Below are 18,287 nucleotides of genomic sequence, written 5' to 3' on the forward strand. Positions count from 1 at the left end.
ACTCTGAGTGATTGTCTATTATCATTGTGCTGGGGATATTTTATCACAGTAGATGATTGCTTTATTAACACCGCACAAATAAAAGTTCCATGTTATATCTTTAAAGGCTCACACACAACAGCAGACCAAAAGATAAAAAGAGAGATGGCCTGCTTATAAAAAGGCCATTTTTTAAAAAGTAGAAGGGAAACAAAATGAGTTGCATTTTACATTTCTCAAAATGAGATATTGCTTTCTCCTTACCTTAATGATATACATCAAAGTAGTAAGTCTTCTACAGGTATTTGCTTATCCAAGGAGCTACTTTCCCTTTGACTGATTCTAGATATAAGACATAAAGTAGCTGGACAAGGTGATTGTGTTATTTGTGCATGTTTCCCCTTTTTTCACATAATTAAAATAGTTTGGAATTCATGTGTCCAACTTTGCTTCATGGGTTATCTATGGTCAATAAATTGAACTGTAAGCTGCCCAGAGTTATTGACTGAGAGGGATAGCTATAGAAATTAAACAAATATGCTCCACAAAGGCTATGTTAGATCATACTAAATTCCTTTTCAATAGGATTCTAATAAATTAAAGTTAATAAAGTATATTATACTTGATTAGGGCTAAAGTAAGGATTAATTTCATTGTATTTATTTTGTACAATAACAATAAAGACTATACTATACTAATTTAAGGGGCAATTGGAATTGACATATTTGTTTCTCCTTTACTGAAAAGTCAACACAGATTATTAGATTGGGAATCTGGCATAGGAGATAAGGAGCCTTTAACTCTTCATCTGTAGTCCCACTCCAAATAAGAACATTAGAGAGTATAATTTTCAGATATAAAATTTTCACTCTATATGAAGCCCAGCTCTTTCTCCTCCACAGAGTGTCAACACTGATGCTGGCCTGAGTGAGGTCATTTTGAGACTTCAGTGTTGACACACTGAAGAAGAGGGATAGGGAGGGGGGAATGGAGATAATTGGGGTGTAGTAGCCAAAACAAAATACTTTCTCTTGGGAACCAAGGACATTCTTGCAGGTGCTCGGAAGGAGGGGACTGGAGTCACCTAGCAACCAGAAAGTATCCTGATTGCACCATGTGACTGATTGTTTTAAGAAAGTGACAAACTTTTCCTTTTAATTAGGTGAAAACTACAGGAAGAATCAAAGTCAGCTTTCACCAGCCTGTTCCAATGTGACAATAAGCCTATTCTTTGAGGAAATTGCCTGCTTCAGAGTTTTCTTTGCTATTAGTATGTTACCGGGGACGCTGACACCGAGATTGGCCAAACTAAATTTTCATATTCTGAATCAAAGAATACAGAAGTACAATAAAATTTCCAATTATTTCACATGAGGAAAATATATTGAGGAATCTTTTTCCACTTACTAAGATCAGGGGCATCAAACTCTCTCATTGCAGGCGCATCAGGGTTGTGTTTGACCTGGGGGAGTGGTGGCCAAGGTGGGCATGGTTAGTTCAACCTCACTTGTGTCAGGGCACCTGTCGTGGCCTGGGCGGGACTGTGGGATTCTCCCGCAGTCCTCTGCCAGTGAAAATAGAGTTCAGGAGGGCCACAATGGCCTCCTGCAGCCTTCTGGGAATGAAAACTGCTTGCAGCCCTCCTGAGCTCCATTTTCACTGGCAGGTCCTTTGCTGTTTCCATGGCAGCCACGAGAACCAGATCTAAGCATCCTGCAAGCCAGATCTGCCCACAGGTTTTGAGTTTTATACCCCTGCTCTAGATCAATGATTTGGAACAATGTAAATGCTTTATTCGAGGAACTTCATTCGGTAAACTAGGAGTTTACCTTATCTCAATGGTCAGTGTGTCAACGCAATGCATAACCAATGAGCACAGGCTTAATAGTCCAATGGCCCCATTCATGTACTTTATAGAGCTATAGTACATCTTATGATTCTGGAATACAGGTAAATGCACATTTTATAACTGTAGCCCAGATATTTAAACTGAATGAAAAAAGACACAAATAAAACAAGTGAAGAGCACCTTGTGATCAGTTTCTATGTTGAAACATAAACAATATTGTCCATGGCAATCCATTGGCAGTATTTGCAAAAACATTTGGCCCAATATTATTTTCAGCTTCAGGACTCTTAATGCATTAGAAGTGATTGCTATTAGATGGCACACTTCCATTGTCTTTATGAACTGTGAAACCTGACTCCACCTTTAAAACGTCAGGCTTCCGGTCTTTGTCTCCGTGCTACTCAGACAAATCTCTTGTGGATTGCTACCTTTTGAACTCCCTGGAGTGAAAAACTTTGCTCTATTGCCAGGGTGATTAGAGAAATTCTCCTCTGCCTGGACCCTCTGCCCCCTGGACTCTTCTGGCTGCTCTGCCGCTCTGACTGACCATTCTCTACACTGACTGAACTCTTTATTTCATAAACAATGTCTCCTAAAAGACCACCTCCTGGAAAGCCTGGCTTTGCTACCTCTGCCCCGACATCTGCAACCTCCAGTCCCAGTACACAATCAACAATAACAGCTTTGATGCAACCTAAAAGTACAGAGACAGAATTTCAACAAATGTTTCAGCAACTCTTACAGGGACAAGAGGAAATAAAGAAACAACTAAAGGAGATGAAAGAAGAAATTAAAGAGAATCAGGCTCAAATCAATAAGAACTCACAGAGACTGGATCTTTTGGAGGGTGGGACGGCTGAGATGAGGGAGGGGATGGAAGGGGGGCAGAAGGGAAACAAAGAACTTGACACCCAGCAGATGAAAATAGAGTTTGAGAGAATGTCCTTTTATCTTAGATTCCAAAACGTGATGGAGGCAGATGATGAAAACATAAGGGACATCATGACAAGCATTTTGGCTGAATACATTCAGAAAGAAAAACAACAGATGGGGTGGGAGGTAGACCTGGTCTATAAAGTAAATTCAGCCTATGCTAGAACACACAACGTGCCCAGGGAGGTACACATTAAATTTCTCAGAAAAAGTACAAGAGATGAAATTCTGAGTGCACAAAGGGGGCAAGCCTTGACATACCAAGATAGGGAAATAACCATTCTGAAGCAGATCCCCAAGAAAGTGAGGGAAAAAAGAAAAAGTTATTCGCAATTAGCGAATAAATTATACCAGAAGGGGTTGTGGTTCAGATGGTTGATGCCTGAAGGTATGTTAATATTCTGGGAGGAGACAAGAGTTAGAATTAATACACCCATAGAGGCACAGGCCTTTATGGAAAAAAAACAAAGCACACCTAGAAAAATCAGATGATCCTACAACAGACACGCAGGACACGGGAGGGGCCGGAGCTCTGTCGGCGGGGGGAGATGGGGCAATACCAAGAAAGCTCAGATCACAAAAATGAACAAGAAAATCTTTTTGACATAAACTGATCGAAATTACCAATTGAATTAATATGCTGACTATTTACTACTATGTATTAATGATTTTTGTTTAGATGTATATTATGAGTATGGAGGGAGGGGGCACCTACCGCACCTTGCAACTGCCAAAATTTGTATACTTTTTCCACCACCTTTTTCCCTGTAAAATTTAAAAAAACCAATAAAACTTTGTTTAAAAAAAAAAAGAAGTGATTGCTATAAATTACAAGGGGAAAAAAAGGCCTACAACTCAGTAATAAACTGATTTCATAACCTTCTTCTGGTATTTGAGGGTCTGTCACAGAGAAGAGGGGTTCGACTTATTGTCCAATGCACCTGAGGGAAAGAAAAAAATAACAGGCGGAAGCTCATTAAATAATGATCCAATCTGGAACTAAGGGGAAATTTCTTGGCAGTAAGAACAATTAATCATTGGAACAGCTTGCCTCCCACAGTTTTTGGAGTTCCATTGCTGAAGGTTTTCAAGAAAAGGATGGACAGCCATTTTTCCAGGATGCAGAGGTGGATTGCTCCCAGTTTGGCCCAGATCGGGCGAACTGGTAGTGGTGGCAGTGGGAGGCTCCACCCACCCGTCCAAATGCTTCTGCATATGCACAGAAGCATCGCTTGCGCGCACATACATGAGTGAACCAGTAGTAAAAAAAAAAAATGGAAACCCACTACTGCTTTGGATTAGAAGGACTCCAAGAACCCTCCCAGCCCCGCAATTCTATGACATCAAATCTTCCCCTTCAAACCTTGGTATTCATTTGCCTATATCTGTGACCTACTAGTAAGCAGCTTTTATCAAATCTTTAAGAAGAGCTGAGAAACGTGCTCCTATAGATAGAGTTGAAGACTTTCAAGATTAATGTCAGTCCTTTTGCAATAGAGCAGGTTAGGAAATTTAACCAAGGAAAACTACAATTCTGTCTTATTGATATAGGCCACCATAACAGAATCTTCAAAATTTGGCAGCATTTCTGTCTGAATCCAAAGATAATCAAAGTGGGACAATCGCATGTTTTCCCAGTCTATGATCATATTTTACTATTAGGTGTTCCATATTTTCTCCTAGGCCATCTTATCACTTATCTATTGCACCATGTAAGAAAAATGCAATCAAATACCCATAGAGTAATCAGATATCTGAATCCTACACCAAAATATGTTGCTGTTGAAAATGAAATGAGTCAGTAGCATGCTAGCCATACTTCAAACAATTGAAGTATTTGGTGCAATTACATATCACCAGAGGCTGCTGGAGAACTAAAGCAGGGAATGGATAAGCACCAGGAATGACTAACTGCAGGGCAGTAAGATTTTTATTTCCTTAAAAGTGCTATAAGAATGGTCAGTTATCACAACTGTGAAGCATCTCAGTGGTTTTTTTTTCCCCCTGGAGAGCAAGAATAATTCCTTGTGGAAGAGTTCAGCTACATAAGATACTGAAAACCTGCATGTTTTCCCAGGAATAACAATTAGAGTCTGGAAAATGAACATTGGAAGAGAATCTGTACAAATTATTTTCAAATATGACCACATCTGTGTAAAGATGCAGGAAGCTATACCTAATACAGAGATAAGGAAGGGGGCAAAAGTAAGTATTCTGATTCTAAAATTTTTCCTTTTCTTCTCATTCTAATCATGAGGTTCTGAAGAGAGATTCTATGGTAACAAGAATCTGTTTTCATATCGCTGTGCGGATTTGGTATGCTGTGAAGCTTCTTCAGAAGCAATGTGGCACAGTAACCAAGCACATGTCAGATGCAAAGAGGAATGCTTAATCATGATAATGAGAAAATTGCACAGACAATCTAATTGGCATGCACCTGCTAAATAGATATCCAGCATGAATCTCAGACTGTGATTCTTAACTTGAAAGGAGGAGTGGTTCACACATTCGCGTACATCACTTGATTACCCAGCACTTGATTATGGCACACTTAATGAGCCATAGCCAAATGTTTAACCGGCACCATTAAAACGACTTGCATTTGAAGTGACATTGAGTGAAAATGAAATAGGGCAAATTCTGCAGTCTCTCATCCAACCAGAGCAAGCATCTCTTGATGTCCTAGCCAGCAAGGGTGGGGGACAAGCAGATATTAATGAGGCAGCCTTAAGTTTAAAGGGGGGAAAATGTGCACAATATATTTCTCTGAATTTGTTAAAAATTGGGTTGATAAGTTATGCTTCAGATGAAGCAGAGAGATTTTTTCTCTCTCTCCCTTTGTGCCATTATCAAGCAGTGACCTCCAACAGATGGTGGAATTCAATAGCAAGTCTACAGCTTCCTGCCATATCTCAGCATTATATTCATCACACTGCTTTTTTCGGAAATGCCAGATGTTGAAGTCTGAACTGGACAGTGTGAGTTTGAATAGCTTTTCCTTCTCTATACATGACCATGAATCAGAGATGAATGTCAAAATTTGGGAAATTTACACACTACATCTTTGGAAAGGAAAACTTCAGCTCCATGTTCATAGGATTGAAGATAAAATGAAGAATTGGTTGAATTATATTATAACAATATGACCTTGATGATAGATAGATAGATAGATAGATAGATAGATAGATAGATAGATAGATAGATAGATAGATAGATGATAGATAGATAGATAGATAGATGATAGATAGATAGATAGATAGATAGATAGATAGATAGATAGATAGATAGATAGATAGATAGATACTGGAGTTAGATAGACAAACACAGACAGACAGACAGACAGATGTGGGTGTGGGTGTGTCTATACGTATAAATTAATTAAACAGAAAACTACACTTCTTTTCTTTCTTCTCCCAGGCAGTTAGCTAGATCTATACATGCTTTCTAAAACATGCCGAATAGAACATACTCACATTATACATAGAAGGGAAGAGACCATGAAATTTTATCATCTGGAAGATTTTTTTGGGGGAAAATATTTTTCTTTCTAAATTTGGCTTTGAGCAAAAGTATGTTACATATTTTTTTTACTTTGATGGAAACTCAGTAGAAGTCAATTACCAGGGAAAATCTTTTTTAAAATAACAACAACAACAACATTTAGCGGTGATACCCATTGTCATTGGGGCACTTGGCACCATGTCCAAGAATTTTACAAAACACATCAAGAAATTACAGCTTCCTGTAATAACACCAGCGAAACTGCAAAAAAACTGAGCCACTAGGAACATCATACATTTTAAGAAGATACTTGGTTGATACTTAGGATGCTAGCAGCAACCCGTATCAACCATTAGCATCAGTCAATGCTTATTTGTATTATTTGCTTATCTTGTCTGTTTTTCATGGAACTATTATGAATATTTTCTATTTCTTCCAAGCTCTTCACAAACATAATACTCTTCACAAACAGAATAAGTCGTCTCTCCCACACTCCCACCTCCCATGCCAAAAAATTGTTCTTCCTTTTGGTGGATGTAATTTAGAAAAAGAAAACAACAACCTCTAAATATTAAATCCATAGATTCGCCAACAATGGCCTTTTAAAATAAATGTCTAAAATAACAGTCTTTGAAAAGTGATTATTATGTGATTCAGGTTTTTTTTTGTGTGGATTAATTTAAACATCATTATCTTTCACTGTTATATTTATACTGAATTACTTCCTCTCCTGCATTTTACATTGTGTTCCTGTATTTTATTACTTCCTTAAATATATATATTTCAGTCAGTTAACTTTTGATGAAATAAATGCGTTAATTATGACTGCACTCCATTTATAGTTTATTCCACGTTCAGTTTTAAAATGTCTTTTTCTGTATGTAACAGGATTGTCTATATATAAAACAGCTAAGTAAACTTCCTTTATTTCCTTCATTTCAATGTATTTGCAGCACTCCAACATATTTAGAAATCTTAGCTGATGATCCAAGCACAGAACAAATCTAGAAATAATTCAGAAAAAGAAAATGTGAGGGACCTAGATATGTGTAACCTATCAACGAGAAGAATCAAAGGGACATAATAGCTGTCTTCTGGTACTTGAAGGGCTGCCAGAGAAAAGAAGGGATTGACTTATTTTCCAAAGCACCAGAAGGCAGGACAAGAAGTAATGGGTGGAAGCTTGTTAAAGAGAAATCCAACTTAGAAGTAGGGAGAAATTTCCTGTCAGGGAGAACAATTAATCAATGGAATAGCTTGCCTCTGGCAGTTGTGGGTGCTCGATCACTGGGAACTTTCAAAAATAGAAATGGACAACATAAAAATAGAATGGATAACAGTTGACCAAGATGGTATAAAGTCTCCTATAGGGGTTTGGACTAGAAGACCACCAAAATCCCTTCCAGCCTTGTGATTCTATGTTCTAAGTAATGTGCAAAGGTACCCATACACACCCAAAGACTCAGTGTAGCTGTACAAAGTTGATTTGCACAATCACATGCATATACCGTATTTTCCAAAGTATAAGATGCACTGGAGTATAAGACGCACCAAGATTTTGAAGGGGCAAATTAAAAGAAAAAGTTTTTGCACTCTGCAAAAACCTCCCAAAATGGCCTGTTTTTTTTTTCTCAAAACAAGGACATGAATAGCCTTTAGGAGGCTTATAGAGTGCTCCTGGGGGATGGAAGGCAAAATTGAACAAAAATGGCCCATTTTTCATTCATTTCTTTCCTCCCCAGCCCCTAAGAGCACTCTGAAAGACTCTTAAAGGCTATGCATGGCCATTTTGGTGAAGGGGCAGGGTTTCGGGAGGCAAAAAAAATATGCTTTTATTCAGTGTATAAGACGCACCCAGATTTTCAGCCTCTTTTTGAGGGAAAAAGGTGTGTCTTATACTCTGAAAAATATGGTAAATACCACATGCCAAGAGACTAGGTGGCTCAGTGGCTAAGACACTAAGCTTGTTGATCAGAAAGGTTGACAGTTCGGCAGTTTGAATCCCTAGTACAGGTCTCCTGCGTAATCAGGGGGTTGGACTAGATGACCTCCAAGGTCCCTTCCAACTCTGTTATTGTTTACTGTTTACATACCAAGAGACACATACCAGGAGACACATACCAGGAGACACATACCAGGAGTCCTGTTGTTATTTCCACATACACAGTCCAAGAAAACCTTGAAAGAATCACAAAGGCCTTCCATAAAGTGCAGCAGAAGTGTTGGCAGTGTGCTTCATAAAGCACTCTTTTTAATATTTTGTCCAGCCCTCACATTTTCTAACTATTTTGGGCTCACTTGTGGGTGCCAGTTGAGGACTATCTGTAATTGTATCAAATCCAAAGACTATGCCTGTTTGTAATTCTTACTCTTACTCATTGCTGGCTTGGTGCTTGCCTTAATTATAAGCATTGTGCCAGAGGGCAGAAGTTTGGACATTGTTCTTGCATGGCAGGATGCTGTTCAACTGATTCTTACAAAGAAAACTGAAACCCATTCAGTTTATTAAGATCTTCTCATCACAATTTGGAGATGGGGAGAAGAAAAATGAACATGCGGATATTGTATGCTTCAAGCCTTTCTTGGGTGGCTAATTGATTTTGGGCGGAAAAAGAAGAGGTGAGTAGCATGATTCGTCAGGAAGTGCTGATCTCCTCAGACAGGCAGATCCTATATTTTCGATTAATGATTATCAATGCAGAAGTATAAGTGTGGATGAGAAAAGCAAAACAAAACCTTTACCATATCTCCCTAGAGAGAGACAGAGTGACAGAGAGACAGAGACAGAGAGACAGAGACAGACAATCAGAGAGAGTGAGAAAGTGAGAGAGAGACAGAGAGACAGAAAGAGAGAGAGAGAGAGAGAGAGAGAGAGAGAGAGAGAGAGAGAGACAGAGAGACAGAGAGACGAAGAGAGTGACAGAGACAGAAACACAGAGATAGATAGAGAGAGAAAGAGACAGAGAGACCAAGAGAGACAGAGAGACTGTGTGCGTGTGTGTGTGTGAGAGAGAGAGACAGACAGACAGACAGAGACAGATACAGAGAGACCAAGACCAAGAGAGGGAGAAATAGATGTCTAAGGCACCAAATTGCCTAATTATAAAGCAAGGGAGATCCCTAGTGGAGACTTTCTGTATAAGCAGTTAGTTTTGTATATTTGAATGGAAAGGTTTGCTTCAACAAAGATTGAAAATAAAATATCTTGTGCCAAATGGGAGAAGGAGGTGATTTTTGCGTCAAGAACATGTCATTGCAGTTATAAGGGCAAGGAAATGAGTGGGAGAAACATACGCACTAGAAAAAGATCAGCCGTCGGAACTAATACTTATCTGTTTTATTTTTCTGAAGCAGTGTTGGTAGCCAGGCAAAATGCATGCCTTAAAAAGCTGTCTAGCTCCGGAAATGAGTTTATATTTGTCTGAATGGCTATAATGATTTACAGGTGGTGCAAGACAGAGAAAGATGGCATGGCTTTGAAAGATATACAGATGACATTTGTTTTGTTAAATCCCGTCAGTCACTTTCTCCATCTGGAAAAATCAGCTAGAAACATACAATAATTAAATACTAATAATCTATACTGTTAGAGGGGGAAAGGGTCATGCACACTTACAAAAACCAATATAATGGTAAACTTAGGCCAAATTATCAGATAGGTCTTAAAACTGAGGTTTACAAGAAGGCAGAAAATAAGTCTTCATGGTATCTGTCAGTTATAGAAGGATGAACACAAAAAGAGGATGTGTAGAGAAGGTATTGTATAAATGTCTACATTTTTCATTTATGGTGTAATATCCATAAACTCCCTATTATAAAATGCATCCATGCTGTTATGCAGCATATCAGCCAAAACATGAAATGTATTCTGAAGTAAGGTATTATTTTTAAAAAATATTCAAATACATAGTTTCATTAGAATGAACTGTAAATGTTTGCAAGTGGTTGCATTATTATTGATTCTTTAACTTTACGTCTGATACTGCATCTGTCCTCTGATTATGAGTCTCTTGCCTACCTTTGCAGATCAGGATTGATAGAGAATGTTATGCATGTTTTATTATATTGTGTCTTTCATGAAGAGTTCTGTACTAAGTATATTACACCTCTTTTGCTGCAATTCTCAGGCTGTTCAGAGCAATTTTACATGTCTTTACTTCTATCAAACCAAAACGATTTTATCTTGCATAATGGGAAAATTTTTTGCAGACTGTGCAGAGTTCTACAAAAGCCAGTACTTAAATCAGTGTTCATGTCAGCTGATGACTGAAGTTGAGTATAATCCAATTCTTATGTTGTTTATGTTGTGTGCCCTGTTATGAGTCATTCCATAATTTACTGATTTTAAGCTATTGTGTAACAATAAAACATATATGTAGAAAATGAATGAGTGAGTGAGTGAGTGAGTGTGTGAATGAGCATACACCATATGAAGAGAAACGTGATAACAGTATTCCAATATTTGATGGGCTGCCACAAAGATGAGAGGGTCAATCTATTTTCTAGAGCACCGGAAAGCAAGTCAAAAAAACAATGGATGGAAATTAATCAAGGAGAGAAGCAATGTAGAATTAAGGAGAAATTTCCTAATGGCGAGAACAATCAACCAATGGAATGGCTTGCCTTCAGGAGTTATGGATGCCCCAACACTGAAGGCTTTCAAGGAGAGACTGGACAGCCATTTGTCTGAAATGGTATAGGATCTGCTCAAACAAGGGGTTGGACTAGATGATCTCCAAGGTCCCTTCCAACTCTGCCATTCTACTAGCTTGAAAAAAATAATCCAAGGATCCAATTGTTTTGAATATCTGGTTACATTATGAGCCAATTTTCCATATAATATCAGAAACAAAAAACATGGCCTACAGAGTCTAGTGCTGGACCGGAGCCAGAAATAACACATAATTAATTTATAAACACTAAAAAAAGTAAATATAAATGTGCTAGTTATTCCCGATGCTAGGGGGCAGTGCTCATCTCCATTTCAAAGCCAAAGAGCCAGTGCTGTCTGAAGACATCTCTGTGGTCATGTATTCGGTTTGACTAAATGCCAATGGTGCACAGTATGCTGTTACATCCCCATCAAATGTGGTCCCTATTTTTCTACTTGCATTTTTACATGCTTTCGAACGGCTAGGTTGGCAGAAGCTGGGACAAGTAATGAGAGCTCACTCCGTTACGTGGTGCTAGTAGTGTTAGGAATTCAAACTGCTGAACTGCTGACCTTTCTGATTGACAAGGTCAGCGTCCTAGCCGCTAAGCCACCGCATCTGTTATAAACACTAGCCAGATGTAATTTAAAAAATGGGGTTAAGAAATGGATGACAGTCTGTTATAAAAGAGCAGGAGTAAAACAAGCTCTGGATTTAAACTTTGGGACAAACACACATGCGCACAAATATATAAAACCAGGTTTTTGGTCTTTGCAAAGACTTTTAATTGTAACTAAGGTTCCTGCAATAAAGTATCTTATCTATACAAGTCAAGTGCCAGTCTTCCTAAGAGAGAACCAGGATACTGAAAAAGAATGATAAGAGGTAATCGCAGATACTGTTGGAAGAAGTATGTGGACTCAGCATTCTAAAATAACACTTTAAAGGCTAAAATCGATATAACAACTTGGCAAAGATATCCCAAATCTAAGACGTTGCCAGACTGGTTATTGAGAGTCTAGACAAACTGCAACACGAAAAGCTTTCTTGAGATAACCGAAAATATGACCAGATTAAAAAAGAGAGAGACATATTGGCAAAAGAAAACAAATTTAAAACAAGTGGGGGGAGAAGAATGTGAGAATTTAAAGCATCATTTAAGCATTAATAATACATCTATCAAACCAAAACATGAAAGAATGCAAGTATGAAGAACTGAGTATAGGAGGATTCTTGTAACTTCTTTAGAAACTCCGCTACCTGTCAACAAAGCAAACTACAAATTGTGCATCATGGAACTTTACAACGTTGAGTGACAATTCTGAAAATTATATGCCCACTAAATCTAGGGTGAACAGTTTTCTCTGCACATGCAATAAGTTCACCCACCGTTGTCATACTACAGAGGTATGAAACATCACCTTTCGATGGAGAACCTGGAACATGTCTATGAAGGCTATGTATATTAAGTACACTGAAATTTTCATATCTGGGCTGCAAAAATCCAGGCAGCCGCAAATACTTTTTGCATTGGTATTCATCTGGTTACATTATTTCCCCATTTATGGGAAAGAGTTCTGTTGGCATAATCTGCTCTATTTCTGCAGATTCACATCTGGATTTTTGCAGCCAAGTGCAGTGGTGGGTTTTAAAATTGTTTAGAACCTATTCTAAAAATAGATAGAGGTGTGGCCTGTTTTGTGGGAGTGGCTTGGTGATCATGTGACTGGGTGGGAGTAACTTGGCAGTCATGTGACTGAGTGGGAATGGCTTGGCAGTTATGTGACCGTGTGAGAGTGGCCAAGTGATGTCACTGAATTCTTTGCCCCAAAGAATGACCTACAACCCATAGAGGCACAGGCCTTTATGGAAAAAAACAAAGCCCTCTTAGAAAAATCAGATGATCCTACACCAGATACACAGGACACGGGAGGGGCCGGAGCTCTGCCAGCGGGGGGAGATGGGGCAACACCGAGAAAACTCAGATCACAAAAATGAGTAAAAAATCTGCTTGACATAAGTTGACCGAAATTATTAATTGAATTTATATGCTGACTATATGTTACTATTTAGTAATGGAATTTTCTGTAAATGTATACTTTGAGTATGGAGGGAGGGGGCACCTACCGCACATTGCAACCGCCACAATTTGTACCTTTCCACTACCTTTTTCCCTGTAAAATTTTAAAAAAAACAATAAAACTTTGTTTAAAAAAAAAAGAATGACCTACAAAAAGAAGATATATAAAAAGGAAATGTATTATTTTGTACACATACTACTTAAATAAGATTAAATAAGTACACAAAACAATAAAATAGCTACTTACAGAAGGAAGATGACTGTCCTTGCCAGTCTTCAACATTACTGGCCACCTTACACATACTCTTCCAGCCCCTCTGCCTCTTTCCTCTTCCTGGATTCCCTCCGAAGTTTTAAAACCCAAACACTCTTCCAGCCCCTCTGCCTCTTTCCTCTTATCCAATACCCTCCCCTAGCTACTCACCAATTATTTCTTCTTCTGGTTCTTGTTCTGAGAACTTTTCGGCAACATGGTGTGGATGGGCAGGACAAGTGAACGAGGCAGGCCAGGGGAGGGAGTGTTCCAGTACGGGGCCTCTGCACCAATGGGTACAGGAAGCATGCTAAATTTCACCATCTGGTATGGCCGTACCGGTCCGTACCGGTTGAAACCCATCCCTGGCCCAGTGCCTCTACAACAGAACATTGGATGCCAAATTTGTCTGTTCCATCAAAGAAAAAAGTTATGGTGTTATCATTATCCAGTTTTTCTTTTTCACTAGCTTGCGGAACTGGGTCCTCTATCCAGAAGTGGTATTCACTTACCTTCCCTACTGGTTTACAAATGTGAGTGTGGGCAAGCTTGCATGTACCACCTCTGTGCATGTGCACAGCCTTCCGTGCATATGCTTTTGGCAAAAAAAGGACCTAAATGGGATGCCATAGAGCCGGGACGGGTGGGCAGGACCACCCGGGATTTGCACTACCATTTTGGGTGAACCGGTCTGAACTGGTAGACTACCACCTCTACTTCTATCCAGGATGAGATGAAGCATTGAGCATCAAATTTTGCTGTGGTTGTTTCTGTACCTTACTTGGCAGGTGGCAGTTGGGGTTAGTATTTCTCTCCTTATCAAAGTTACCTTATAAAGGAGATGGGTAGCAGAGCAATTTAATCAACAAATTTAATAAATAAATGTAAAGGATGTCTGAATCTGAGATTATGTACTTTCTACCAATAGTAGACTATTTTATTGAAATTCCACAAGCCTTTTTAACTTTGGCTTAGCTTCAATTGCTGTCAGAAAATGTCACATTTGAATTATGGTGAAGGTTAATTGGTAGGGTCATCTATGTTGGGTCTAGAGCATTGCCAGTTCTTAAAATAATTGACCCTATTCCCATCATCCTAGGACATCGTGGTGGTTAAGAGCTGGGCTTGTCAGCTGAAAATCCAGCAGCCCACGTTCAAGACCTGAGCTCTACACCACTGGGTGAGCTCCCATCCTTGCCCCAGCTCCTGTCAACCTAGCAGTTTGAAAGCATGCAAATGTGAGTAGATAAATAGATACCCTTTCAATGGGAAGATAGCAGTATTCCATGACATCATGCTGGACACTTGACCATGGATAGGTCTTTAGACAGCACTGGCTCAATGGGCTTCAAACGAAGATGAGCATTGCCCCACATAGTTGTTAATGACTAGCAGAGTAACATCTACAGGAACTTTTTAAACATCACCTACTGTGCTGATTCCTCACTTTATATTGCATTATATTATCAGAGATATTATCATGTAGTGTTTTTTTTGTGTGTACATTTCTATTCAGTTAAATAATAATAACAACACAGGAATGGTCTGGCAAGCTTCTGAATAGAGATTTTATCTATGAAATCCCATTCTATTAATTTCCTGAGCTAAATATGCTATTCTCTGTCCTTTTCTTACACTGCAAAATGTTGATTTAAAATTCTTATCTATTGATGATTCTAGCATTTGCTGTTTACACTGGTCAAGTTAGAGTTGGGTGGAGCTTGCTTAAGGAAAGGAAAAATATGTTTGGGTTCATTCTCAAGGAACGTCAACTAGAGGCAAAGTCAGGAATGCCCAGATTAGATCAACTACTTATTGTACAAATAGAAGGTGAACAATGACAAAGAGAAGTCAATTTGATTAATCTACGTCAAGTCTCAGTTTCCTGGTTGCCTCATCTTTTTTTTTTCTTTACTGATTCAACAGGTCATTTAATCAGCTGGATTTCCAGTCTGATGAAATGGTTTTCAGAATCTTTATATTTTGTAGAAATTAACTCCTTTTTATTATCACCATTTCATGATTACATAAGTGGTCCAGTATAAGCAATGCAGGTAACAATTGAAGAACATCTATTGTTTCTAGGAAACTAACAGCAAAAGCCAGGAAGAAAAAAATGGAGAAAAATTAAGTTTATTACCTGAAAGCTATAAACTTTGGAAAATGAGTTCTCTTCAAATGAGAAGCAGTAAATATAAAAGGTCTGTGCCTTTCTGTCAAACTTGCCCACCCATTATGAATGAATATCAATGTAATTATGGCCCAAGACAAAATTAAAATTGAGCCTATAAAGAAATAGGTGTAATATATAATAATAATAATAATAATAAAAACAAAAATGGAAGAAAGTTCCTAATTAAAGGATACATGGTCTGCCTTTTGTGTACCAATTTCTGTGAAAGATTGTATCTCTCTCTCTCTCCCTCTCCCTCTCCCTCTCTCTCTCTCTCTCCCTCCCTCTCTCTCTCTCTCTCTCTCTCTCTCTCTCTCTGTTTGTGTATAACAAAATATTCTTATAGAACCTTCCCTAATGCTGAATTTCATTTACTTTCCCCTAGCTTGTTCAAATAGACATTGATCTTTATTTTACATTTTAGCTTCCTAAATGGTTATCTGCATTCATCGTCTCTATCATAATAATTAAACATACAGATAGCACATCTAAGAAATAATGTGTGTATATGTGTACATTCTGAAGCCTTGTAAGACTTCTGGGTTTCATACTTGTCTACCCATGAAATATATGATTAGAACCTACTGCTGAATGCAGCGAAATCTACTTAAAATTCAAAACATGGTTATTGTTTTATCGTATCCTCTAGTCTTGCCAATTTCCTTTGCCAGGAAAGCAGTAGCTTATTCATACAGTATCGCTCTGCACTGCAATTAGATTCTTATCTAAAAGCTATCTTGTATTTTCTGGATCATGTAATGAAGAACTGCACATGCTGATGCCATTCTGGGAAGCATATCTGTGTATTTTGTTAGTTTTTCATCCAAGACTTCTATTGAGTTTTTGAGGGGGTGTTGTTTGTCTTGTTTGCTTGCTTTTTAAGAAGCGGTTTTCTCTGAGATGAAAAGTTAAAGCATATAAATGAGATCACGCATGCAGAAAATCTATTAAAAACACCAGTAATTCATGGCTAACAGCCCAAGGAGGAAGTCAGCCTGTCAAAGGAGAGCAAGTAGCATGACTCCAAATAAAATTGCTAAAATGAATATAAAAGTCCCAAGAACATTCATTGTTCACACTGATTAAGAAAACCAGGCAAACAAAATGTTTATGGCTTTAACTTTGAGATAGAAACAAACATTATTGTAGAATTGATTTTTTCCTATTACATATTACTGTCTCCACTCACACAAAGCTTCAGACCAAGTAAGAATAAATTCAGAAGCCTCTAGGTAATACCTTCATTTTTGGGGGGAGGTAAAATGTTACTCCAAAGATAAGATTTGGTAATGGTGGTAGAAGAATATCTCTATGTATTTTATATGCTTTTTGAAGATAGTTACATCCAAAAAATTTAACTGTTAGATCATCCAATACATTGTAATTCATAATTTGGGTTGAGGCAGTCCTCAACCTATGACTATAGTTGGGGTCAGAATTTCCATTGCTAAACAAGGATTTTTTAAAAACTGAAATGCAGCTACTTTTATTACTTTTTCTGTTACAATTGTTAAATAAACAATTGCACTTGTTAAGTGAATCATTTAGTTGGTGAATGAATCCAGCTTCACTGGTCAGCAAATGGTGAGCACATGACCACAATTAGTACAACCATCATAAATATATGTCAGTTGACAAGTGCCTGGATTTTGATTATTTGATGGGGATGCTATGATTATTGTAAGAGGACTGGTCATCAGTCCCTTTTTTCAGTGTCATTGCAACTTCAAGCAATCAGTAAATAAACGATTGTAAGTCAACCATTATCTGTAGTGCCTCAAGGTCCTTTGCTCTCTTTTTTTTCTGTAATACCAGAGTTGTTACCAAGTTCTCCTGCATTTAGTTGAAAACAGAGGCTAATGATTTGCTTGTGCAGGTATGTAGCTAGTAGTCTATAGTTTAGTATGAGGATGAGTATGAGGAGGTAGGTTCCAGAGCAGATGTACAATATATCATTGTTTGATTTTGCAACATTTGAAAGTATCACAAGCAGCAGAAGTGATTAATTTTATTTTTATTTATTTATGTGTTGTTTTTGTGCATTTAAGGTGGCTTTGATTCCTTTATAAATGTCCTCTGATTTGGGGGGGGGGGGGAGAACTACAGTACCACAATTGACAAAGGATGTTGCTGCTGTTAAACTGCTCAACAGTACCAAAATATGAAGCAGTCACAGTGAGTGTCTTCCCAATTCAGGTTCAATGACCAAATGACTTAAGCAAGGTTGCATCTTGACTTCTTCCTGATAATATTTATGCAACATTTCTTGTGACACCTACATGAATTGATTATGTTGCCTCCAGGCTGGCAGACAAAATACTTCCCATTTGGCTTTGTGTGAATGATGCTGACATCTTGCCATTAACCCAGGGTGGCCTAAGGACATCCCTCAAGGCCCTTGTTCAATACTGTTAAGAGGGGAGAGTAATTATTAACCAGCAGAAGACAAAAGCCATGATCTTCTGTAATAAGGTGAATCTATGACATAGAGCGAGTGAAATGTTACAAATACATACCTTGGTGCTTCTTTTCCAAGCTTCTTAAAGAAGATTTGTTCATGTCAATTATTCTACCTTCATGTTTCACAAAAGGGCTAGGGCACTTATTCAAACAAAGATCAAACGTCATTCCTGCAGCTATAAAGCTATTGATTGCAAAACACAGTTGCTAATTTTTATATGGAACATAGTTTGGAGTTCTACTCCACCTGCAAAAAAAAGAGGAGTTTTTTTAAAAAGAGTTATTTTCCTCTTTTTTTTAACTTCTGGATATGCAGTATAGTATTATCATAAAAAATATTCCTGATAAAAAAAACCGAAGGCAAACCACAAGCAATAAATCTTACTTTAAGATCAGAGGTTTATTGT

The sequence above is a fragment of the Natrix helvetica genome (genome assembly GCF_964273705.1).
Source record: "Natrix helvetica genome assembly, chromosome: 3".
NCBI classification, from domain to species: domain Eukaryota; kingdom Metazoa; phylum Chordata; class Lepidosauria; order Squamata; family Natricidae; genus Natrix; species Natrix helvetica.